This window comes from Hyperolius riggenbachi, chromosome 7, assembly GCF_040937935.1.
Source record: "Hyperolius riggenbachi isolate aHypRig1 chromosome 7, aHypRig1.pri, whole genome shotgun sequence".
NCBI classification, from domain to species: Eukaryota; Metazoa; Chordata; class Amphibia; order Anura; family Hyperoliidae; genus Hyperolius; species Hyperolius riggenbachi.
This window is the reverse complement of record NC_090652.1, coordinates 24717546-24731741: the sequence shown is the minus strand read 5'-3', so window position 1 is coordinate 24731741 and position 14196 is coordinate 24717546. Positions and strand designations below refer to the sequence as shown.

General features: G+C 49.0%; 1 protein-coding gene across 1 annotated transcript in view; it reads left to right on the top strand.

The window, feature by feature from the left end:
• LOC137524164 (indolethylamine N-methyltransferase-like) overlaps positions 1-14196 on the top strand; it is a 543463-nt gene that overhangs the window by 115998 nt on the left and 413269 nt on the right. The gene's annotated exons all lie outside the window — the stretch shown is intronic.

Here is a 14196-nt window from a genome sequence, read left to right as displayed (position 1 = left end):
TTGTGAATAAAGCTGATGTAGCATAAGCTGGCAAGCAGTTTTGCTTGCGTATTTTTGCCAAACTCATTATTTTTGCGAAAATTAATGCAAAAAGAATATTGCCATTTTCGCTCATTGCTGCTGGCAAGGCTAGCTGATATGCCAGTTATTTTGTAAACTATATCATAATAACAGCAATTATTAAAAAGTAATAATGTTACTAATGTCCAGGAAGTATAGCCAGCACATAAAATGAAGTTGCATTCCCTGTGTGGATCTGTTTCAATTACTTTTTAACAATCAATTTCCACAAAAAACTTGAGTAAACATTATTTTACTTGATCTCATCTCTGTCCTGTTGAACATAACTAAAGAATGTTGTTTTTACTAATGTAAAACAAATGGTAGTGTCAGAAATCACATGTAGGTACTTAGCTGGATCGTGTACTGGTTAAGGGTTTTGCCATTGACATGAGAGACCAGGGTTCAAATCATGGCTGTGGTCAGTACCTATTCAGTAAGAAGTCCTTGGGCAAGACATCCTAACACTGCTGGGTGGCCAGTTGAGCGTGCCCTTAGTGGCTGCAGCTCTTGAGTAGAGTTGGGCCGAACGGTTCGCCTGCGAATGGTTCCATGCGAACTTCCGTGGTTTCGCGTTCGCATCCCGCAGGCGAACTTTTGCGGAAGTTCGGTTCACCCCATAATGCACCATGAGGGTCAACTTTGACCCTCTACATCACAGTCAGCAGGCCCAGTGTACCCAATTAGGCTACACTAGCCCCTGGAGCCACTCCCCCCCAACTAAAAGGCAGGCAGCGGCGACCATCAGTGGTGCTCAAATACCCCTTTTTAAAATTCGAGTTTGGTCGAATTCGAATAGTAAATTATTCGAGGTCAGTCGAATATTCGAGTTGAATAATTTTTACTATTCGATTCGACCTCGGACTTCGAGCTCACTATTCGAGTCGGTATTCGAGCTCATTATTCGAGCTGACTATTCGAATTGGCCTTAAATAGCTTCCAACACTTGTTTTGAGGGTGAATGATGCAAGAAACATCTTTTTTTCCAAGTAACAACAGCAAGTGATTATGTGGGGATGTTCCTTTAAAAAAAAAAAGGTGAAAAGAGAAGTTGTGTCCAGAATTTTGTTCAGTACTGTATATACTTCTTCTTCTTCTTCTTTATCTTCTATCTTCTTCTTCTTCTATATCTTCTTCTTCTATATCTTCTTCTATATCTTCTTCTTCTTCTATATTGTCTTCTTCTTCTTCTTCATCTTCTTCTTCTTCATCTTCTTCATCTTCTTCATCTTCTTCATCATCATCATCTTCTTCATCTTCTTCATCATCATCTTCTTCTTCTTCTTCATCTTCTTCTTCTTCATCTTCTTCTTCATCTTCTTCATCTTCTTCATCTTCTTCTTCTTCATCTTCTTCTTCATCTTCTTCTTCTTCTTCTTCTTCTTCTTCTTCTTCTTCTTCTTCTTCTTCATCTTCTTCTCCTTCTTCTTCTTCTTCTTCATCTTCTTCTTCTTCTTCTTCTTCTTCTTCTTCTTCTTCTTCTTCTTCTTCTTCTTCTTCTTCTTCTTCTTCTTCATCTTCTTCTTCTTCATCTTCTTCTTCTTCATCTTCTTCATCTTCTTCTATATCGTCTTCTTCTTCACGTATTTCTCTTTTCAATTTTTTTTTTAAAGAAATGCAGCTATTTTTGAGCGTAACAAATAGCTGGTGGCGCACGCATGTTGGAAGCGCCATTGTATGTGCTCCCTGGCAGTGGAAACACACAGACAGCAGGAGGTAAATTCAGCAGCAGGAGGAGGAGGATGAGTGTGTGGCAGCAGGCAGTCAATGAGGCAGGCATCGTGACATAATAGCCCTGGTACCTAGCGGTGATACCAGGGCTGTAAATAAACACAGCAGGCAGGAGGTCCCAGACAGCGGTCGTGCAGCCCACATCGTGTCCAATACACAACTGGGACAACACAGTTTTCAACCCGGGCACCTCAGAAAAATTAAACCTTTTTTTTTTTTTAATGGTTTTTTGGTTTTGTTTGTACAACCAATTACACAGATATATAGCTATTGTTTGACGTAATAGCTGGTGGCAGAGTGGCAGCAGAATGTAATTCTGTGTACCCTGGCAGTGGGAAACACAGACCGACAGCAGCAGTAGCAGGAGGAATGGAGGAGTAATGTGAGCAGCTATTGTTTGACGTAATAGCTGGTGGCAGTGTGGCAGCAGAAGGTAATTCTGTGTACCCTGGCAGTGGGAAACACAGACAGACAGCAGCAGCAGGAGGAATGGAGGAGTAGTGTGAGTGTGGCAGCAGGCAGGCAGCGTGACATAATAGCCCTGGTACCTAGCGGTGATACCAGGGCTGTAAATAAACACAGCAGGCAGGAGGTCCCAGACAGCGGTCGTGCAGCCCACATCGTGTCCAATACACAACTGGGACAACACAGTTTTCAACCCGGGCACCTCAGAAAAATTAAACCTTTTTTTTTTTTAATGGTTTTTTGGTTTTGTTTGTACAACCAATTACACAGATATATAGCTATTGTTTGACGTAATAGCTGGTGGCAGAGTGGCAGCAGAATGTAATTCTGTGTACCCTGGCAGTGGGAAACACAGACAGACAGCAGCAGCAGGAGGAATGGAGGAGTAGTGTGAGTGTGGCAGCAGGCAGGCAGCGTGACATAATAGCCCTCGTACCTAGCGGTGATACCAGGGCTGTAAATAAACACAACAGGAGGTCCCAGACAGCGGTCGTGCAGCCCACATCGTGTCCAATACACACCTGGACAAAACAGTTTTCAACCCGGGCACCTCAGAAAAATTAAACTTTTTTTTTTTTTAATGGTTTTTTGGTTTTGTTTGTACAACCAATTACACAGATATATAGCTATTGTTTGACGTAATAGCTGGTGGCAGAGTGGCAGCAGAATGTAATTCTGTGTACCCTGGCAGTGGGAAACACAGACCGACAGCAGCAGCAGCAGGAGGAATGGAGGAGTAATGTGAGCAGCTATTGTTTGACGTAATAGCTGGTGGCAGTGTGGCAGCAGAAGGTAATTCTGTGTACCCTGGCAGTGGGAAACACAGACAGACAGCAGCAGCAGGAGGAATGGAGGAGTAGTGTGAGTGTGGCAGCAGGCAGGCAGCGTGACATAATAGCCCTGGTACCTAGCGGTGATACCAGGGCTGTAAATAAACACAACAGGAGGTCCCAGACAGCGGTCGTGCAGCCCACATCGTGTCCAATACACAACTGGGACAACACAGTTTTCAACCCGGGCACCTCAGAAAAATTAAACCTTTTTTTTTTTTTTAATGGTTTTTTGGTTTTGTTTGTACAACCAATTACACAGATATATAGCTATTGTTTGACGTAATAGCTGGTGGCAGAGTGGCAGCAGAATGTAATTCTGTGTACCCTGGCAGTGGGAAACACAGACAGACAGCAGAAGGGCAGTACACAGCAGCCCACTGTAAGTGTAAAATGTGTGGCTGCAGGCGACGTAATAGTCAAACTGAACCAGGCTGGCTTAGTGAGCAGGAGCCAGGAGGTGGTAAAGGGTGGTAAGGCACATTAACGATGGTTCTTAGCCAGTTCATGTCCCCCTCTCGCCGACAACAGGGGCCAGGAACTCGCCTTCCACCCACGCCTGGTTCATCTTGAGAAACGTCAGTCTGTCCACAGACTTGTGAGACATACGTGAGCGTTTCTCGGTGACCACGCCACCAGCTGCACTGAAGCAGCGCTCGGACAGCACGCTGGAAGGGGGGCAGGACAGCACTTCCAGGGCGTACTGCGCCAGCTCGCTCCAGATCTCCAGGCGCTTGACCCAATACTCTATGGGATCAACAGGGGCATCGCTGTCAAGCCCGCTGTAGGACCCCATGTAGTCAGCCACCATGCGGGTCAGGCGCTGGCTGTGACCGGAGGAGGATGCTGCTGCATCATGCACCTCCTCTCTAGTCACTGCTGTCGGAGCCTCTACAGTCCTGTAGAGCTCGTGGCTGAGAGACAGCAGGTCTGTGAGGCGCTTGCTGCTGGATGCAGGCACCTGCTGCTGCCTCTGTGCTGGCTGCTGGACAGTGGGGGTGGAAGGCTGGGGGAAGGCTTCCTCCAAGCGCTCAACAAGGGCCTGCTGCAAGCTCCTTATTTGTTGCGCTGGGTCTCCTCCTGCAGGCGGCAGGAACTGGCTCAACTTCCCCTTGAGGCGTGGGTCCAACATCATGCTGATCCAGATGTCCTCCCTCTGCTTCATCTGGATCACCCTGGGGTCCTTGCGCAGGCACGCCAGCATGTGCGCTGCCATTGGGAAGAGGCGGGCCACGTGTGCTGGCACATCGACGGCAGTGCTGTCCTCCTCATCCTCCTCCTCTGCCGCCTCATCCTCTCTCCACCCCCGCACCAACTCAGCTGCACTGTGCTGATCCCCCTTATCAGCAGCAAGGTCAGGGACCTCCACCAAGTCCTCCTCCTCCTCCCCCTCAGAGGTGGACTGTGCAGCTGCTTGCCGCTCCTGCTGGTCCAAGGCTGCCGCTCCCTGTTCCAGCAAAGCATCGAGGGCCCTGTTCAGCAGACAAACCAGGGGCACTCACTCGCAGACCATAGCATGGTCCCTGCTCACCATGTTAGTGGCCTGCAGAAAGGGAGCCAGCACTAAGCACACCTGCTGCATGTGCCTCCAGTCATCATCGGGACGATGGACGGGATGTTGCTGGTCTTGTCCCTTCTCCGAGCGGCGGAAACAGTGGCCAGGGCAAGGTACTGGTTGACAGCGTGCTTCTGTTTCAACCAGACGCTCCAACATCGCCAGGGTGGAGTTCCAGTGAGTCGGAACGTCAAGGATCAGCCGATGGCGTGGCAGCTCCAGCTCCTTTTGCACGTCTTCCAGGCTCGCACAGGCTGCAGCCGAGCGCCGGAAGTGACGCACAACGTTCCTTGCCGTTTCCAGCAGTTCGCCCATCCCCTGGTAGGTGCGCAAGAACTTTTGCACCACCAGGTTCAGCACGTGGGCAAGACAGGGGATGTGGGTCAGGTTTCCCCTGTCTATTGCGGCAACCAGATTGGCCTCATTGTCGGCCACCACCTCTCCGACTCTGAGGCCTCTGGGGGTCAGCCAAATCCTCTCCTGCTCCTGGAGTTTGGCCAACACATGGGTTGCCGTCAGCTTGGTCTTCCCAAGGCTGACCAAGTGCAGCAGCGCTTGGCAGTGGCGGGCCTTCACGCTGCTGCTGAGGCGGGGGGTTTGGCCAGGTGTGCCGGAGGATGGCAGAGGATCGGAGGAACCTGCTGCAGTTCCCCTGACCCTGCGGGGTGGCACCACCCACTGTGTTGCTGCTGCTGTGCCCGCTGCTGCTCTCCCATCCTCACCCCCTTCCACCAAGCTGACCCAGTGGACAGTTGAAAGACAGGTAGCGGCCTGTCCCGAAGCGGCTGCTCCAGGAGCCCATGGTGACGTGGACCCTTTCACCAACCGCGGGCTCCAGCCCTCGCTCCACATTGGCCATCACAAAGCGGTGCAGTGCAGGAATGGCCTTGCGGGCGAAGAAATGTCTGCTGGGGAGCTGCCAGTCTGGGGCTGCACAAGCAAGCAGCAGCGCACGCATGTCGCTCCCCTCCTGCACAAGCGTGTACGGCAGGAGTTGGGAGCACATGGCCCGTGCCAGCAAGCCGTTCAGCTGCCGCACGCGACGGCTGCTGGGAGGCAGAGCCCTAACCACCCCCTGGAAGGACTCTCTCAAAAGGCTCTGGCGTGGCCTTTTTCTGGCACAGGAATCAGCAGACACAGCAGAGGAGGCCACTGAGGACTGGCTGCCAGAACAGGCCTCAGTGTCGGCGGCAGGAGTTGCAGAGGGGGGAGGAGCAGTGCGTTTCCGCACTCCTGCTGGTGCTGCTGGAGGAGCAGGAGGGCGGGTGGCTGCTGTTGCTGCTGCTGCTGCTGCTGAAGGCTGTGCAGTGATGGGTGTGGTGCCACTGCCAGCACCAGATGCCTTCAGCCTCTGGAACTCCTCATGCTGGTGGAAATGTTTCGCAGCAAGGTGGTTGATGAGCGAGCTGGTGCTGAACTTTAAGGGGTCTGCACCTCTGCTCAACTTCCGCTGACAGTGGTTGCAAGTGGCGTACTTGCTGTACACTGTGGGCATGGTGAAAAAACGCCAGATTGGTGACAAAAACGACCCCCTACGGCATGGAACCGCTGCTGCCTGTCTCCCTGTGGTGGTTGGGGGGGGGGGCTTGGGTGCGGCTGGTGGTGGTACTGGCAGATGCTGCTGCTGCTGCTGCTGAGCCTGAGACACCAGCAGGCTGTGGGACCTGCCTACTGCTGCCAATGCTTGCAATGATGCGCCTCCTTGCAAGTCCCACAAGCGCATCCTCCTCCTCCTCCTCAGAGCTGCTGAGGACGACATCCCCTGGAGGTGGTGGCACCCAGTCTCTGTCTGTCACCGTGTCATCATCAGCCTCCCCCTCCTGAAACATGTCCTGCTGGGATGATGACCCCCCAAACTCCTCTCCTGATGCATGGATGGGCTGCTTGACTGTCGCCACAGTCTTGCTGTCCAATCCCTCATCCCCCAAAGTGCCCATCAGCATCTCCTCCTCCAAATCGCCAACAACAGCAGACAATTGACGCATCATGCCTGGGGTCAAAAGAGTGCTGAGTGACAGGTCGGCGACTGACGGTGAACTGGCCTCCTCCCCAGGCCCTGCTGGGCGGCTGCTGCGAACAGGGGTGGTGGTGGTGAGGGTGGAGGCCTCGGATGCAGAGCTGATGGCGAGCTGCTCATCCTCCGTCATCAGTTGCACCACAGTGTCTGCATCCTTTTCCTCAATGGGACGTTTCCGACCCGGCTGGAGGAAAATCGGAGCAGGTGCTACACGCTGCTGCTGCTGCTGTGTCTCTGCAGCGTGAGTTGCAGATGCTCCTGCTGGGCGGCGCCCAAGGCGTCCACGGCCAGTAGCTATGGGAGGAATGTTAGCCACTGACGCTGCTGCTGCGGAACTGTGCATGGTGGCGCGGCCGCGCCCGCGGCTTGCCACAATGCTGCTCCCTCTCCTCCTGATTCCCTTGCTGCCCTTCCCCTTGCCCAAACCGCGCTGGCTGCCACTTCCAGACATCTTCGATGTTTTGGGCGTAAACACAAAAGTTTTTGAAAAGGGCGGGTGAAAAGTGGGGTACTTTAATGGAGTGGGTTGGTGGGTGAGGTGACTGAGTGAGTGTCCCGACTCCCTAGTACAGTAAGTAAGTAGTAACAGTCAGGAAGTACAACTAGCAGTTACAATAATCCGTAGTAATCACAAGGAAATAGAGTGTGTGTACACTACAGACAGTGAGTGCACGCACGCGCAAACACGCGCAGGAGCTGGCCTATGAACAGAGAGTGAGTGAGTGTCCCTAGTACAGTAAGTAAGTAGTAACAGTCAGGAAGTACAACTAGAAGTTACAATAATCAGTAGTAATCACAAGGAAATAGAGTGTGTGTACACTACAGACAGTGAGTGCACGCACGCGCACACACGTGCAGGAGCTAGCCTATGAACAGTGACTGAGTGAGTGTCCCTACTACAGTAAGTAAGTAGTAACTGTCAGGAAGTAGAATTTACAATAATCAATCAGTAATCAGAAGGAAATAGAGTGTGTGTACAGTACACAGACAGTGAGTGCACACACACACGCAGGAGCTAGTAGCCTATGAACAGTGACAGTGAGTGTCCTAGTACAGTTACAGTATATAACTATTCAGAAGGAAATAGAGTGTGTGTACAGTACACAGACAGTGAGTGCACGCACACGCAGGAGCTAGCCTATGAACAGTGACAGTCAGTGAGTGTCCTAGTACAGTTACAGTATATAACTATTCAGAAGGAAATAGAGTGTGTGTACAGTACACAGACAGTGAGTGAGTGCACGCACACGCAGGAGCTAGCCTATGAACAGTGACAGTCAGTGAGTGTCCTAGTACAGTTACAGTATATAACTATTCAGAAGGAAATAGAGTGTGTGTACAGTACACAGACAGTGAGTGCACGCACACGCAGGAGCTAGTAGCCTATGAACAGTGACAGTCAGTGAGTGTCCTAGTACAGTTACAGTATATAACTATTCAGAAGGAAATAGAGTGTGTGTACAGTACACAGACAGTGAGTGCACGCACACGCAGGAGCTAGCCTATGAACAGTGACAGTCAGTGAGTGTCCTAGTACAGTTACAGTATATAACTATTCAGAAGGAAATAGAGTGTGTGTACACAGACAGTGAGTGCAAGCACACGCAGGAGCTAGCCTATGAACAGTGACAGTCAGTGAGTGTCCTAGTACAGTTACAGTATATAACTATTCAGAAGGAAATAGAGTGTGTGTACAGTACACAGACAGTGAGTGCACACACACACGCAGGAGCTAGTAGCCTATGAACAGTGACAGTGAGTGTCCTAGTACAGTTACAGTATATAACTATTCAGAAGGAAATAGAGTGTGTGTACACAGACAGTGAGTGCAAGCACACGCAGGAGCTAGCCTATGAACAGTGACAGTCAGTGAGTGTCCTAGTACAGTTACAGTATATAACTATTCAGAAGGAAATAGAGTGTGTGTACAGTACACAGACAGTGAGTGCACACACACACGCAGGAGCTAGTAGCCTATGAACAGTGACAGTGAGTGTCCTAGTACAGTTACAGTATATAACTATTCAGAAGGAAATAGAGTGTGTGTACACAGACAGTGAGTGCAAGCACACGCAGGAGCTAGCCTATGAACAGTGACAGTCAGTGAGTGTCCTAGTACAGTTACAGTATATAACTACAATACAAAATACAATCACTAAGTAGTAAAGGACAGCAGAAATACTGTCTAATACTATCTAATACTGTCTAATACTAATGAGAAATAAACTAACAGAGGACAGGAGGACAGCTGCCCACACAGGCAGGCCCTGAGGCCTAAAGCTGTAAGCCTGCAGCAGCAGCTGGCCTGTCTCTATGTAACACAAAAGCTACTAACTAAAATACAATGTCTATCTAACTAACAACAATATAGGTGTGTATAGGAGGTGTATGTGAGCAAAAACGCTAGGTAAATGACCACAATAGAGCTTTTGCTAAGCCAAAGCACAAAGGAGCAACTCTCTCTCTATGCAAGTCTCAGGCAAGGACGGAGAAACAGAACATGGCGGCCGCTATTTATAGGGTAGGGGCTGGCCAGGGTCCCCCTCTGTGATTGGCTGCCGTCAGAGGGCCTGGGAGCCCTCTGATTGGCTCTAAGGACATCAATCTGGGCTATGACGCTATTCGAGCTCGGTATTCGAGCTCGAATAGCGCCGTTTGCTCGAATAGCTCGAATAGTGAATGGGCTATTCGCGTTTACTCGAATAGCCCATTCGAATAGCTGCAGCTATTCGGAGCTCGAATACCGAGCTCGAATAGCTGAAAAAGAGCTCGAATATTCGAGCTACTCGAATATTCGAGCTCTGCTGAGCACCACTGGCGACCATTACGGTCACTCGTGTGCCTGCATTAGTGAGAGTAGGGCGAGCTGCTGCACACTCTCTCTCATAGGGAAAGATTAGTTAGGCTTAGCTTGTCCCTGGCTGCATACCTGTTCTGTGAATCCACCACTGCATACCTGTACTGTGAACCCACCACTGCATACCTGTTCTGTGAACCCACCACTGCATACCTGTTCTGTGAACCCACCACTGCATACCTGTACTGTGAACCCACCACTGCATACCTGTTCTGTGAACCCACCACTGCATACCTGTTCAGTGAACCCACCACTGCATACCTGTTCTGTGAACCCACCACTGCATACCTGTTCTGTGAACCCACCACTGCATACCTGTTCTGTGAACCCACCACTACATACCTGTTCTGTGAACCCACCACTGCATACCTGTTCTGTGAACCCACCACTGCATACCTGTTCTGTGAACCCACCACTGCATACCTGTTCTGTGAACCCACCACTGCATACCTGTTCTGTGAACCCACCACTGCATACCTGTTCTGTGAACCCACCACTGCATACCTGTACTGTGAACCCACCACTGCATACCTGTTCTGTGAACCCACCACTGCATACCTGTTCTGTGAACCCACCACTGCATACCTGTTCTGTGAACCCACCACTGCATACCTGTTCAGTGAACCTGCCACTGCATACCTGTACTGTTCAGTGAACCCGCCACTGTATACCTGTTCTGTTCAGTGAACCCGCCACTGCATACCTGTTCTGTTCAGTGAACCCGCCACTGTATACCTGTTCTGTTCAGTGAACCCGCCACTGCATACCTGTTCTGTTCAGTGAACCCGCCACTGCATACCTGTTCTGTTCAGTGAACAGTTTGGTGTGTCAGTGTGAAGCAGTACCTTAATTACACTACCTGATTGATGTATACACATGCAAGATGTTTTAAAGCACTTTAGGCCTGTCATTTAGCATTCAATATGATTTCTGCCCTTAAAACGCTGCTTTGCGTCAAATCCAGATTTTTCCCGGGGACTTTTGGCGTGTATCCCACTCCGCCATGCCCCCCTCCAGGTGTTGGACCCCTTGAAACATCTTTTCCATCACTTTTGTGGCCAGCATAATTTTTTTTTTTCAAAGTTCGCATCCCCATTGAAGTCTATTGCGGTTCGTGAACTTTAACGCGAACCGAACCTTCCGCGAAAGTTCGCAAACCCGGTTCGCGAACCTAAAATCGGAGGTTCGGCCCAACTCTACTCTTGAGTGCTTTGAGTCCAACAGGAGAAAAGCGCTATACAAATGTTAGGTTTATTATTGTTAGGATTATTAGGTAACATACATAGCCTCATTTATAGTGTCCTATAAATGTCCTACCATATGGTTTGTGTTCTTCTTTTGAGGTAAATTCACTGCTTACCTCATTTTAAACTGTTTTGGACATTTTATCTGGTGGTTCCAATTGCATCAAAACTATTTTAACCACTTAAGCCTACAATCGTTTTTCATCTTAGGCATCCAAGCAATTAACTTTATCACTACTTATCACAATTAATTGATCTATATCTTGTTTTTCCACCACCAATTAGGCTTCCTTTGGGTGGTATATTTTTGAAATCACAAACACCGGTTCGCACGACAGCCGGGGGCCCCAGTCTCTCTCACTGGCTGGGGACCCCAAACCACCATGCGATACCCAGAAGGAAGTGCGGGCGGGCCCTGGTCCGCTCACCCCCAAGGAATTCACCCCCACTGCCTCTGAACTGAATGCTAATTGCAAAACACACAATTTGCTCACTCCCAGCTAAATCACTTTCCTACCTTTATTTGGTCAGCAGGCGCCAGTCAGCCAATCAGGTGTACTGTCATACATCCTTTGCCTGCTGTACCAAATCTGACAGGAATTGCATAAATTAGGTACGCATGACACTCCTCTATGTTACCTCAGCCCTCCCATGGTGTCACCTGTATCCCCCTGTACTCTTAGTGTCCCCCTCTGTACAGCCTCTTCCTCCACTATGACCCTCGCAGAGCCCCTGAATGAGTCACGCATTGTGACGAAACGCGTAGGGCGGAGTTGGAGGTGTGCACGCTGACGTCACGGAGATACGAGAAGGAAGCAGGAGAGACAGTGTGGTGGTATGAGGCTCTATTATATCCTCGGTAGGAGCGTATGTACCCTCTGTTACCCTGCACAACTGTGATATTAAACTTGGATGCTGGTTTTACACATGGAGATCCTCCTTGGCTGACTACTACACTAAGACCCATATGCAATTCACTTTTTCACCTGAGTTTTCTCCTAGGTGATATTTTTAAACTTGTCAATAAAATGCCACCAGAAAGCAAGAAAATACTCAAAATAATTTTGATAGTATCTTTTCACCTACTTTTTGGTACTTTTTTAGTTGAAAAGTAATGAAAAGTTATTTTAAATCGAAGATAAAAAATTATCTCCTAGGAGAAAACCCAGGTGAAAAAGTGAATTGCATATGGGCCTAAGTGTGATATGCTAACATTGAAGACGTGCTTCTGGTGAGTGCATTAACAAAGGGAGAGTGAAACATTATTATACGAGGGAGGCACTACTCCCAGGAGTTCATGCACGGGGTGCAATTTGTAGCTTTTTAAAAGTCAATACTGTGCACTATGTGCGTGTTTTAATTGTTCTTACAGGGTTTGAGAAAGTGCAGTGAATCGTTTATGACTGAATGTAAAGTATAGGAAAAGCTCAAACCGCTCTGAAAAACGCTAGATCAAAGTTGTTTTCCAGGCGTTTTTGTTACAGAAGCTGTCCGGTAACAGATTTACTGTAACAATATATGAAATCTGCTGCACAAAAACGCATGTTTAGAGAGGTTAGAAAACCTCTCTAAACATGCCTAGAACCGCTCGGAAAATCTGCTTCATAAACCTCTAGCGTTTTGCGGATCTGCTAGAGGTTTTCGGTGTGCACTGGGCCTTATTCACGGATGGTAGTGTGGACGCAGACTTCCAGAGGGTCTCAGGGCTGGGTCACAGGTCTGCTTTTCAATGTATAAAATGTGTATGTGGAAGTCAGAACTCCCTTTATGGTATAGCATAACGCAGAAAAATGTCATTTTACCAAGTTTAGAAAAAACATTTTCTTTGAATTTAATAAAATCAATCGCCTCAAAAACTACACGGCCTTTTTGAACAAAATAAAAATTGACTTGTTTCCACAACAAGATTTAATCTTGGCATTTTTGGGCTGTTCATATATCAGTGGTTCATTTGTAAGTCAGGTGTTTATAAGTTGAAGACTTCCTGGGCCATATGCAATTCACCTTTTTGCCCGAGTTTTCTCCTAAGAGATCATTTTTCATCTTCGAATTAAAATAACTTTTTTAGCACTTTACACTGGAAAAAGTAGCAAAGAGTAGGAAAACATGTACTATCAAAATTATTTTGGGTATTTGTTCGCTTGTTGGTGGTTTAACTACCTAACGACTGCGTGACGCCGATGGGCAGGACCGTGGCGGCAGCCCCAGGACCGCCTAACGCCGTTCGGCGTAAAGTCCTGGAGCTGCAGTTTGCAGGAGATCAGGCGCAGGCTGCGCGCGCATCTCCGGCTTGGTTGGTGATCACCACTCAGAAATTGTTAGATGGCGAAACCGCTGACTAATTAGCATGTACAGCACTGTGATCTACAGCAGCACTGTACTGGGAACAGCTGTGTGACACGGCTGTCCTCCTGGGGGACACAGAAGCGGTCCACTGTGATAGGCTGCCTATCACAGCTGAAGCCTATCTAATGCACATGAGACTCCATGTAGTTAGGGGAAATTAAGTTTACAAAAAGAAAAGAAAAAAAAAGGAAGAAAACAAAAAACAAAGAAAAAGAAAAGAAAGGGAGGGTTGAAAAGAATCCTACATGTTTGAGACCTTGCCAGCCCATTGCTGTGATAGGCAGACGGGGGGAATTTACATAATTTAAAAAAAACCACGGAAATGCAATAAAAAATAATACAAGGAATATTTATTTAAAAACAAACAAAAAAACCTGGGGATGATCAGACCCCGCTAACAGAGAGCTCTGTTGGTGGGGAGAAGGGGTGAGGAATAACTTGTGTGCTGTGTCGTGCGGCCCTGCAGCTTGGCTTTAAAGCTGCAGTAGCCCATTTTACAAAAAATGGCCTGGTCTTTGGGGGGGGGGGGGGGGGGGGTTTAAGCTTGTGGTGGTTACTTGCTGACCCCTCCACGCCAATTGGCTTGAACATGGCGGCTCCCCAGGACACGCTTAATGCCAATTGGCATGAAGTCCTGGGGTGGAGATTGCAGGGGGTCACAGCAGTCTAGCGATCACCGCTAGCATATTGTAAACAGTAAACAGTTTAACCTCCCTAGCATTCTGGACGAGCTGAGCTCGTCCAGAGACGCTAGAGGGCACCGCTCAGGCCCCGCTGGGCCGATTTTGATATTTTTTTTTCAAACACTCAGCTAGCACTTTGCTAGCTGCGTGTTTGCCCCGATCGCCGCCGCTTGCCGCTGATCCGCCGCTACCTGACACGAAAGAGGGCCAATCGCCACCAGGCTGCGCTTTGGGGTGGATCGGGAGTCCCTGTGTCCCGTTCATCGCCATGGCGACGGGGGAAGCCCTAAAGGAAATCCCGTTCAGAACGGTATTTCCTTATGGGCGTGATCACCGGCGGTGATCAGAAGGGTGGGAGGGAGGCAGCAGAAAGGGGACAATCATGTAGCTAGCACTGGGCTAGCTACA